The sequence below is a fragment of the Eretmochelys imbricata genome, chromosome 4 (assembly GCF_965152235.1).
Source record: "Eretmochelys imbricata isolate rEreImb1 chromosome 4, rEreImb1.hap1, whole genome shotgun sequence".
Lineage (NCBI taxonomy): Eukaryota > Metazoa > Chordata > Testudines > Cheloniidae > Eretmochelys > Eretmochelys imbricata.
This window is the reverse complement of record NC_135575.1, coordinates 101,398,482-101,411,159: the sequence shown is the minus strand read 5'-3', so window position 1 is coordinate 101,411,159 and position 12,678 is coordinate 101,398,482. Positions and strand designations below refer to the sequence as shown.

The window sequence follows — 12,678 nt, the reverse complement described above, 5'->3', positions numbered from 1 at the left end:
CCCTTTCTTTTTCTTCTTCTTCAGTTTTGTGGTATAACAGACTTGTTTCCTGAGTCTCTGACTGCCATGCACTGTACTTTATATCTTTTTCATTACTGAGTCTTTCACCTTTCCTGATATTCTTAAAGAATTGCAGAAGAATGTTTTTTGATAGCAGCAGCAGCCTCCTTCTGCCCTCACTTCTTGGTGTTATACCAGCTCTGTTGGCTCCTGCCCAGCTGGGCTTCTTCCTCAGTCAATGCTTGCTTATCATGCCTAATTCTCCCTCAGATGTGGCCTATCAGGTTACTGAGCCCTTTCTGTCCTACTGTGGGTGGAACATCCCGTCAATGAGTACACGGCAGAAGACAAACAGATGATAGGATGCGGGAGAAATCACTGTAAACACAAGCAAGGTTAGTCTGACCTAGAGGCTGACCACTGACTAGAAGGCAGGATGTTTGTACTCATGGATGTGACCAAACCAGGAAAGAATGGAACAAACCAGGAATGAATGGTGATGCTGTACTGCACCCTGTGTGTGCAAAGATACTTTGAGATAAAAGAGAGAGAATCATTTATGTCACTCTTCTCTGAACCCCATCTAAATCCCCAAATGGATTCACTATTCACCAGTAAAAAGAACAGGAGTACTTGTGGCACCTTAGAGAGTAACAAATTTCCACAAGTACTCCTGTTCTTTTTGCGGATACAGACTAACACGGCTGCTACTTGGAAACCTGTCATTCACCAATAGCTACTGTTTCCCTATCTTCTCTCTCCAGCAGTGAACAGAGTTCATGGTATCTGCCACCAAGCAGAGCAGCATTTAAATACTGTTATATAATTTTACACCTCTGGGAATTGGTGCCAGGGCATTGCACCTGTACCTGGAGGGACAGCTAGATGACAGGTAGACCCTGATCCTGCAAATGGTTAAGCATGTGCATAAGTGTTTGCAGGATCAGGACTGTATCCTTCTGATCCCATTCCCTGGGAAGCATCTAGCTAATGAAGAATTGTACCTAAACTCCACTGTTTCACAGCTAATTAAAGGATCTAAACTGAATGGGGAATGTTGACTAGAGCTCCTAAATTTTTGACCTAAACCTTTTTCTGTGAAAAATGCAGATTCAGGAACACCTTAACGTTTCATGAATTTGTACCAATTTTGCTGACTTGTTAATTTAAAAACACTTCCTTTAATTTTAAAAAATTAAAAAATGTTTAAAAATGCTCAAAATGTAAGTTAAACATTTCATTTTGGAGATTTTTTCAACTTTTTGATTAACTGAAACTAAATATAAATATATTTTTAATTACCATTGAACCAAAAAGTCTAATATTTGTCCAGGTGTAATGGTGACCAACCCATTTTGTAGTTCATTAAGGACTTGATCTTGAAAAGCAATGAGAATTCTGGTCCCAATCCAATTAAGCATTTAAGCTTGTGATTTGAAGTCACATACTTAAAGTAAATTATTAATAACAAAAACTACATTTAGTTACAGCTAAGCTTATATCAGGACTTATCCCACCACACAAAACCTTAAAAGCATGCAAACAAGAAGGGGAAAATCTCTAGCCTTCCTTGCCACCTTCCTAGTGCCCCAATGCTACCAGTAACACTCCATAAAGGCTTTCACATCTATATCCAACACATACCTAAAAAGAATCCACACTCCAACAACATAAAACTTGTGCTGTGAGGCAAAACTTTAAAGGTGAACTCATATATTCTTATATCAATAGATAGCACATCTGACTGTCACAGAGTCCATTCATTTGGGAAGTTATTCTGCATTCGTGGGCCTGAGGACATTGATAAGGTTTTGCATGACTCAGCAGCAGGTGCTTTGTATCCTTCAGTGTATGCTGCAAAGCCAAGCTTTTCTCCTTTGCCTGTGAGGAGATAGATATTGGGCATGATGGTGTGTGACTCTAGTGAGGATTGTGCAGGGAGGTTGATTTTTGTTCTACTTATATTATCACTGGCTTATTTGATTTAATTTGGGGTAAATGATGGGTCTCTTTATACATTCATGTTTATATTCATAAAGACAGGTTTCAGAGTAGCAGCCGTGTTAGTCTGTATTCGCAAAAAGAAAAGGAGTACTTGTGGCACCTTAGAGACTAACCAATTTATTTGAGCATAAGCTTTCGTGAGCTACAGCTCACTTCATCGGATGCTGTAGCTCACGAAAGCTTATGCTCAAATAAATTGGTTAGTCTCTAAGGTGCCACAAGTACTCCTTTTCTTTTTGTATTCATAAAGATTGCTTGCCAAGTGCAGCTGGAGAATTGGTGGGACCCTCTTGTAGGCTACCCCTACACTGTGAGCTAGGAGTATGACGAGTCACATACTTGCACTATCTCAATGAGTGTTACAAACATGCTCGAACCCCGTGGATACCTACTCAGCACAGCTAAGTCATGCCCTGCTGCTACTGCCTGTGCTACTGCAGTTATGCTACAATTTTTACTAGTGCTAGCTCTCATGTCGCTAGCTGAGCATGCCTGCCAGGCTGGGAATCACACCCTCTACTCGCAGTGCAGACATGGCCTTCCGGTAGTTTATCACAGACCTGAACAAATAAATACCCTGAAAGAGCGGCAGCGCCCCCACATCCCATCTGCCAGCCCGAGCGAATCCTCAGCTCTGGGGAGGAGAGCATGGCTCTGTCCGTGGTGCCCTGCATCCGATGAAGTGAGATGTACCTCAGGACAGCTTATGCTCAAATACATTTGTTAGTTGCTAAGGTGCCACAAGTCCTCCTGTTCTTTTTGCAAATACAGACTAACAGGGCTGCTACTCTGAAACCGATCCCACGGAATCCCTCCCTAACCCCGGCGGGAAAAAGGCCTAACGCAGCGCTCTCTCCTGAGGCGACGTGAGTCAACCCCGCCCGCTCCCTTGTGTGGGGGCGACACCGCCCCTAAATTTGCATATCTCCACCCCAGCGGCTGGCGACTCTAATTCCTTCCCCCTCAGGCGTGCGGAAGTGAACTGTCAGCCGGCGCGCGGGCGGCGGTCGGAGGAGCTGGTCTTCCCCTCCCTCCAGTGAGGAGGCGGAGTCGGCGGTTGGTCGGAGGGCGTGGCTGAGGGCCCCTCCCCTCGTTGTGGTCCCCTTCATCCGCTTGGGTGAAGCCGCCCTGAGGGGTGGGCGGGGGGTGGAGAACCGGATCCCTGGGGGAATAGTTTGGGGCTCGGAGCCGGGAAGTCCTGCAGCAGAGGCGGCCCGGGAGGGGGCTGCCCGGTGACTTCATTCTCCTTTCCCCTGGCATAGCGGGCACTACGAGACAGGGAGGGAAGGGGCCGGGCCCTCCCAGTGACACCCCCGACCCCCCCCCCCAGCCCTGAGAGGTGAGAAGGGGAGACGGGTTGATGGGTGGTGTGGCTCGGCAGCCGGGGGGCAGAGGCTGCAGGGAGGGGGCGCTTTGAGGGGGGGCAGCGATCCTGCCGCTCTGCTGGACTTAGGCGCTGTACAGGGGAGCCGGCGGCCCCTGTCCCAGGGAGCTCCTGGGGGCGGAGAGAGAACTGAGCTGAACTAAACTTGCGTCAGTGTCGCGTGGGGTTGAGACAAGTGCAAAAGGTGACCCAACTTTATGTGTGTGGGCAGCTGGTGGGGGAGTCCGACGAGAACAGCGGCGTGTCTCACTCCTGACAGGCAGTACCAGCCTGCTGCCTCACTAGTAGTCGAGACAGAAATCTGGTCTGGGGAGCCTAATCTAGCGCACACCACTGAAGTCATTAATAGTGAATGATGATTGATGGGAGTTGAAGCCCATGCTGAAAGATTAAAGAAAACAGTGGTTTGAGGTAGGGGTTTTTGTCACATACCACTGTCGAGCATTGCACATGTGATCCAGGGGACAAAAAATCAGATTAAGGAATGATTGCCTGTGTCCGTACTAATCCGGGTAGGTTATTTAATATTTAAATAAAATACTTAATAAAAATACAGAGAACATATGGATTAATATGAATTAATATGCAAACTAGATACCATTAACCTGGGTTTGAATAGAGACTGGGAGTGGCTGGGTCATTACACATATTGAATCTATTTCCCCATGTTAGGTAGCCTCACACCTTCTTGTCAACTGTCTAAATGTGCCATCTTGATTATCACTATAAAAGTTTTTTTTCTCCTCCTGATAATCGCTCATCTTAATTAATTAGCCTCTTACAGTTTGTATGGCAACTTCCACCTTCTCAGTATGCGTGTGTGTATGTATGTATGTGTGTGTGTGTGTGTATGTATGTATGTGTGTGTGTGTGTGTATATATATATATATATATATATATATATAATATATATATACACATCTTCTTACTATATGTTCCATGCTATGCATCTGATGAAGTGGGCTGTAGCCCACAAAAGCTTATGCTCTAATAAATTTGTTAGTCTCTTAGGTTTCAGAGTAACAGCCGTGTTAGTCTGTATTCGCAAAAAGAAAAGGAGTACTTGTGGCACCTTAGAGACTAACCAATTTATTTGAGCATGAGCTTTCGTGAGCTACAGCTCACTTCATCAGATACATGAAAGCTCATGCTCAAATAAATTGGTTAGTCTCTAAGGTGCCACAAGTACTCCTTTTCTTTTAGTCTCTTAGGTGCCACAAGTACTCCTGTTCTTTTTGTGGATACAGACTAACATGGCTGTTACTCTGAAAAGAGAACATAATAGTTTTTCAAATATTATCCCTTTTTTCTAGTTCTTTTTTTTAAATACACCCCCAGCAATATCCTAACAAACTGCATTAAGGGTAAAATTGGAATCTCTTGAAATATATGTAGAACAGAATAAGGCAACAACTGAGTTTCCAAAAAATGGAAAGAGATACCATTCTTTAATTATTACTTTTAAAAATAAAAGTTAGTATATGTCCTCATTCAAGATCTGCTCTGAATTTAAATTTTCTGCTTGCTTTAGATGTAGGCCCAGATCCTGCCAAACACTCATAAAAATAAGCTTGTGTCACTAATCCCATTGAAGTCGGTCTACTTGGTATTTAAGGGCTTGTCTACATGTGAAAGTTTTAACAGGTTATACTGATATAACTCCCCCTGTGGACATGCTTATTATGGGATAAGAGTGGCTTTTTTTGGTTTAGTTAAAACCTCTTCCAAAATGACATAAATTAAACAACAAAAAAATCATCCTTATTCCAGAATAAGAGTGGCCACATAGGAATTATAGTGGTATCACTATATCAGTTTAAATTTCATCTTACTATATAATTGTATAATAACTTTCCTGTGTAGACATGTTCTAAGAGTTTGCAAGGATCAGGATTTAATTGTTCAAGAAAACAAAAGCTCTGTTATGGTGGGTAATTGCTTAATCTTGCTGGAAACAATACCTTCAGTTCCTTTTCTTGAAGATTCTTTCCATGAGTGTTCTTATTTTGGGTATGAGAAATAAGATCAGGAAAAATAGGCCTTCATACTATAATGTTCAATCTCACCTCTGATGACTTCTGGTATTCTCAGAATTTAAAGTCAACAAAAGTTGCCATTATGGTTCCATTATTCGCCTTTTCCTTTCCTACTCTGGGGGAATTCTATTGTTTTTTTTCCAGTGTCTACAGAAATTTGTGCCTCAAAATAAGTTTTTGTACAAAAGCAACCAAAACTGTCAGTATTTGGGCTTCTGATATGTTTAAAATCTTTATTGTACTGTTTTGTGGACTTCCCACATGTTCCACCACAAAATTGGATTATTACTAGCATTTGTATGAGAATTATATTCTCTTTGTCTTTAGCCTGTGTTGCCAGAGTATTTTCTTGAAGTTCATTGAAGTTGATTTCTGTTTCAGTATCTCTGTTCTTGTTGTTCAATATTTGTAATGTTGGCAGAATGGTGGTGGTGGTGGTGGTGGTTTAAAGTCCCCAAGGATGAATCTTGAAATGTGTAATTGAAAGGGATTTAATGGGGCACACATTGAACAAATTATGATGTCTTTACAAAAAGTAAGTAAAAAATAAAATAAAATAATGACAGCAAGAGACATGAGCCATTTTTATTGACATGATGTTCGGTACCACCACACTCTTTTAAAGAGAAACTTTAAAGAGAAACTGTATTGAGCCTGCTTTTTTATAGTAACACTGCTAGAAAATATGTGGATTACAATTCTTAATTTTTGTTCATTGGGCAGAGTGTTTGAACTAGGGTGAGGATGAGACATAACAGTAGCACAGGTCAGGGGAACATATTCATAGAAAATTCTTATCATTGCTAGATAAATGTAGTTTGAAAGAGAAAGTGTAGCTCCAATCTTGCAAACACTTACAGTTGCTTAACTTTAGGCATTTAAGTAGTTAAATTGTAGTTCCGTTATTGATTATCTGCTATCCTATCATATAAGGGAGTGAATGTTTGCAGGATCAGATCCTGTGGCATGATGATATTGGAGTGGGAGTTCTGCTACTGACTCAGTGGGAACAGAATTGGGTTCTAAATGAAAACTATGCTTCAAGTTGATGACACATTTATACCAGAAAATTATTTTTAAGAACTGTTTCTTCAATTGTGGATTGCCAAAAAACCTTTAACCTAGTATTTAGGAGCACAAATTTTAAAATAGATTTTAGAACACCATCTGAAGTGACAAATAGGAACAATAACATTGTTTCAGTTTGGACATAATTCCAAATATATATATGTATATATGTGTGATTGGCTGTAAAACTACGGACACTTGTTTGTTCTAGGGAACTGCAGTGTCTACATCTTTAGAAAAGTCAGTTAATTTATCATTCTGTGTAATATCTTGTAAAACACATTTTAGTAATTCCATTATTCTAGTTCAGAAACTGTCCCATAAATAATATATATAACCGCAGTTCTGCATTTCAGCTCTTGAATAGGATTTGGTTTCTTTGTCGTGCACATATAGGCCCTAATCCTGGAAGTGATTCTGCTTTGTGTACTCCCGTAGACTTCACTGGGTCTCTGCACAGATGAAGTGATCTATTGGCATGGAGTAGCACGTAGTAACATGGAGTAACGTAAGATCTGGGCTGTCATTTGTGTGATTATTGGTCTGAGAATAGACATCCACTTAACTATCATTGTCTCACAAACACTGACAGGCGAGATTGGAATATACCCTAAGAATATTCTATTTTAAAATAGCAAGGCACATTACCATCCATTGCAAAGAAGCTGTTAATTTCAAAGTAACTTTGAAGATTCATAATTAATATAGATGAGTGGTTTTCCTTCTCTTACCTCCTGTCACCCAAAATTACTGTGCTTTTCTTCTAACACCACATCCTACAATCCTTTGGATCAGTTTCTCTGCTTTTCACAGAGTTCCTTGTGTGGGTATATGCTACATCTCTTCCTCACTATAGGCAATTTGGACAGGGGAACAACAGACTCTTCTACCTCCTTGTAGTTGCTGCAAGAAATGCTTCTCTTTTTCTCTAAATCCCATCTGTTCCATGTGGTATATCAAACAAAATGCTGACCTTTGAGACCTGACTATGCTAACAGTGAATGGGAGGCAGTCTTTAAACTATATAAACCTTCTGTCAGTCCACCTTGAGGTCATACGATGGCGCTAAAATTAGTCGTGTAGACATTCCACCTCGTGCTCTTCGGAGCCCACTCCCAGCCCGAGTCAAAATGTCTGCATGGCTGTTTTTAGCTCCGTAGCAAAAGTAATATAAGCCCGAGTCTGTAGACCCAGGCTCTGAGATTTTCTGCTCTGATTTATTTTGTTTCTATGTTTTCGCAGTGTAGACATATCCTTGGTGGCCTGCTACTTAGTGGAATCCTCAGCCTAAATTAGGTGCCCAGGCTCCCTGTACAATGCATGGGGAGAATTGGCTGCCTAAGAAAGGGATCCTCCAAAGCCAGCAGCTCATTGGAGAGACCCCTAAGCTAGTTGGGAGTGAAACACTAAGGAGAGGGGCTTAGATGCCTAAATAGCTGACCTAGTGCACCTAGCTGATGGCCCCAAGAAGGTACCTCTGTCCTCTTGGAATCCTCATCCACAAACTTTCTCTTATAGTTAAATGGCTGACCTGTCTTAGATGCCTTGATAGGCCATGTCCTATCAGATGAAACTGTTTTTTTTCTCTCTTGCTCTTTCCTGCTCACAGTCAACACATCTCTCACTCTCACCCTCTTTCCCTGTGTCCCCACCTGTCTTTTATACAGGTGCTGTGCTGCTCCCCTTTCATCTATTGTTGCTCTGTATCTGGCCCTCCTGCTGTGAGGTGTGTCAGGTCTTAAGTGTGCTCAGAGCATGCCTGCAGGATTGGGCCCCCACTAGCGAGACTGGTGTTCCCCCTAGCTAGCTTGAGAATTCTGCTCTGGGGCTTCAGCTTGAGATAGGGCTTAAAGCTGCTTGTTAGCTGTGGGGTAGCATCAAAGCATTGGTAGCTTTGCAAATGCTACCCTGCGAAAACTTAGGTGCCTAGCAGGATAGGCAGCTGCTGAGTGATGATTTTCAAAATGTCATTGGTGCCTCAAGAGGTGGACTTGGTTTTCTAAAGAGGTAGGTAGGCACCTAAATACCTTTGAGGATCTGGGCCCACATCTAAATACTGATAATTACAGTTTAGGTTGGTTTTTAAAATTCTGCTTGGTGTTTTATGGAAGTGGATAATGATGCGTGGATTACAGCAGGATCTTAACTACTTACTGAACCTCTGGTTAATCTTATGATTGACCTTGTGCGTTTACTTTTAAACTTAGGGAAAGCCTATGTTTTTTGGGGAGCAGCATTTTTGGGGAGCAGTATTTCCAGTTGTCAGCATATCATAATCAAATATATTTTAATCTTTTTTTCTTTGACATATAATTTACACATTGCTACAATTAACTTTCTTGTACATAAGATGGGAATGTAGTCTTGCTTACATATGTATGTTGTTGCAGTTTGATTCCTAAGCTTGCTTAAAGAAAACTAAAATAGGTTGTTTTGTTATGTTGAAGAGTTATATTTTTGTAACAAGTTAAAATCTTATGGCCTGCTTCATTAGAAAATTCATAGAATCAACTCAAATTAAGCTTCTTTGTCACACAGAGAACACTTTCAGGTAAGCTAGAGCCCAGGGCTTCAATGAATAGTCAATGAAATGTGACATTTACTAGCATATATAATTTAATTTTGCCCCTTTTGATTTAATTCAGAAAATTATATGCAAAGACTTGCAAGTTTGACTAGAAGATATATTATTAGACCATTGGATACCATGGTGATGGGTACAGTTTGGGGACCAGAACAAATTAGAATCATATGTGCTTCATCGATCTCAAAGGATAAAGTTTAGTTAAATTTTTCATTTTATGAACATTAATATATTAAAGATACAGATTATCAAGCTAAAAAGCCGTCACAGTAGAACATCTGCAGAAACTGCAGACTCATGATGTTTCCATGAACACTTGTTCTCCCTTTGGCATATGAAGAAAATAATTCATCTCTGGGGGGCTTTAAAATGCATTTGTTAAGAATTAAATAATTTTTTTCTTCTCTTGCAATTTACTGGATAGTTTATCATCATTTAGTTCTGCATTCCCGCATGAGGTTTAAAAAACAACGTACAAACTGAAAGTCTATAGTTTTACTAGGGTCACATCAATTTTCTTTTTTAATATTGACGCTGAAGGGTAATAGACACATTTTTTCAGAGTTAGACACATATGAATAAGAATTGCACTGCCTAGGTTCAAAAGTTACAGATAATGTCAAGTAAAGACAATGGAACTACTCAAACACGTGAGTAACTTTACTCAATTGAACATTGGCAAAACTAGTCCATAAGTCATTGTACAATGGGAAACTAGAGGTGAATACATGCAAAGTGCTGTCAAATGCACAAAGAAAATAAACTGTAAAAAATAGATTTATTTTGCTAGCTACTTTCACTTATATTAATCTTGGGTGTTACTCAATAACTATAATAAGCACAAAATTTTCAAATAGGATTTTTAAATAATCACCGTTCTTTCAGTCAAGCACATCATTGCCAGAGGTAAGATACCAGACTAAATGAACCAGTGAGTTGTTCTTGGAATACAGAAGCTGCAAGGAGAGGAGAACCAGAACTTTTATTCATGGATAAAATTGTGGGATTGTTAGGTGTGCAGAACTGTCCTGTAATACGTGGACTGCAGTATTAAGCATCCTGCAGCCTGTCTTCCAAAATCTTCAATTTCACAGATCTGATGTTACATCTGTGAACTAAATTTAAACTAATTGCTGGTAATTGCCTTTCCCTGCCCCCCAAATCGTTGTCAGAGCTGGCAGGGAAAAGGCAATCACAATGAGAGTCACTCCATGAAGCTTTCATTGGAGTGGGAGGCAAGAGCCACACTATGAAGGATAAGGTACTGGAGTGGGAGGGAATGCTATCCTGAAAAAACAAACCCCAAAACAGACCTTTGAGAGGACAGGAGTGGCAACAGCAAGGGAAAGGACAGCGGACAGTCCTTGTCTACAGTGCACAGATCTGTCATCCTGGGGTGTGTGTAATATATTGTAGAATGGAAAACAAGCCCACTTTTAATTATGGAGCTATAATTCCATAGCCAGATTTGAGCTTCGCTCTCATGGTTTGATGTAACTCAGAGCTCCTTCATGGAATTATAGCTCTATCATTCAGTTACTTATTTCTTAACTGGTTTCGGAAAGTGTTCATATTGTATACAGATAATAGTTTAAGGGTAATCTCTTTAAAAGTGCTCGTCAGTGGTCTAACTCTGCTTCCTTTGACTTCAATAGGAGCTTTACTATTGACTCCAATGGTAGCAGAGTTAAATCAACACTGAGCATTTTAAAAAATCCCACCATAATTTAACATTAGATATATAGCAATTTGATAATAATATTTTATTATTAAACTAGGCAGCCCATATCAAACCCTGTGCATACACTCTTTTGGGCATGTCTGACTCTTTTTCACTTTTGGGAGGAAGGATAGTCTTGTGGTGAAAACACCAAACTTGGACTCAGTAGACCTGAATTCAGGTCCTGGCTCAGTCACAGATTTCCTGTATGACTTTGGGCACGTCACTCAAGCTACCCCGTGCTTCAGATTTCCATCTGTAAAATTAGGATAATACATACCTACCTCACTACGCTGTTGAAGATAAAATCTGTTAATCATTGTGAAGCACTCAGCTGCTATGGTGATGAGGGCTATATAAACACCTAAAATTCTGTGCAGGTAAATCCTAATTTGTGGTGTTGAATCGGGCAATGTATGCACACAAGTCAGGCATGTGCAAAAATGTGTGTATTTTGTGTATGAGTTTGAAAATGAGTTCAAATGAGATTAAAACTTAATTATTAATGTACTTTTCCTCACACATGCAGCTCATTTAAAAGGTAGGTACCAGTTCTGGGCGCTATATTTCGGCAAAGATGTGAACAAATTAGAGAAAGTCCAGAGGAGAGCAACAAAAATGATTCAAGATCTAGAAAACATGAAGCATGAGGAAAGATTGAAAAAAATGGGTTTGTTTAGTCTGGAGAAGAGATGATTAAGAGGGGAACATAATAGTTTTCAGGTACCTAAAAGTTTGTTGCAAGGAGGAGGATAAAAAATTGTTCTTAACTTCTGAGTATAGGACAGGAAGCAATGGACTTAAACTGCAGCAAGGGAGGTTTAGGTTGGACAGTAGGAAAAAATTCCTAACTGTCAGGGTGATTAAGCACTGGAATAAATTGCCTAGGGAAGTTGTAGAATCTCTGTCACTGCAGATTTTTAAGAACAGATTAGACAAACGCCTCTGAGGAATGGTCTTAGTTCTGCGTTGAGTGCAGGGGACTGAGTAGATGACCTATTGAGGCCCCTTCCAGTCCTACATTTCTATGATTCTGTGATTACAGGTACTGTGTATCCTACTGAATTGTCTTCATAGCAGGCCTCAGAAGAGTAAGAAAAATAGCTTCTCCAAATAAAGTAGTCTCTTATTTTCCACTCTTGGATCTTTTGCTTCAAGCACACAACTAGGCAAGAACTCTTTGATTTCAAAGATATGAGTCACTGGAGAACCTGAAGAGGGTGCTAGACTGTTCTATTGTATTCAGAGTTCAGTTCCTTACTTACTTTAATCTGATAAGGAAATTCTGGGGAACCATCAGGGCTTCTGACTGTTTTATCTTGAACCAATGTTTGTCAACATGGGAGCACCTCATTTATTTATCCATTTTTCTGTAAATTCCTTAGGGTATGTCTACACAGCAATTAAATGCCTGCAGCTAGCCTAGGTCAGATGACGGGCTTGCAGACCTCAGGATATGGGGCTATCAAATTTCTGTGTAGATGTTTGGGCTCGGACTGGAGCCTGAGCTCTGGGTCCCACAAGAGGGGAATGTCTTTTATTCCAGTGACCATGACTTTGAGGTCAGCATAGATAAGGAAAGCCATATTCAGCCCTATGTCAGTTTGTCATGGTTTTAAACCCTAGTGGGCTATTTAATCATATTTAAACACAATCAAATGTGTTTAATGTGTATGTGCACTGAGACTCAAAAAGGTCTTCACTGTACCTTTAGTACATCTATATCAAGGTGATTCTGAGCTTTCTCTGGTCCCCTTTCAGGTGTGTCTTATCTCTTGAGGAGTAACCGTGCTATGGATGTTGACCCAAATTGGATTCAGGCCCTGTTACTCCCCTCATTGTAATTTCCTCCTCCTGCTCTGTATACCATCAATGCAATTTG

General features: G+C 40.5%; 1 protein-coding gene across 1 annotated transcript in view; it reads left to right on the top strand.

The window, feature by feature from the left end:
- Positions 1 to 3,126: 3,126 nt before the first annotated feature.
- KLHL5 (kelch like family member 5) overlaps positions 3,127 to 12,678 on the top strand; it is a 92,147-nt gene continuing 82,595 nt past the window's right edge. Inside the window, exon 1 of the mRNA XM_077815745.1 lies at positions 3,127 to 3,343. The gene's annotated coding sequence lies outside the window, so the exon portion shown is untranslated. The remainder of the gene's footprint in view (positions 3,344 to 12,678) is intronic.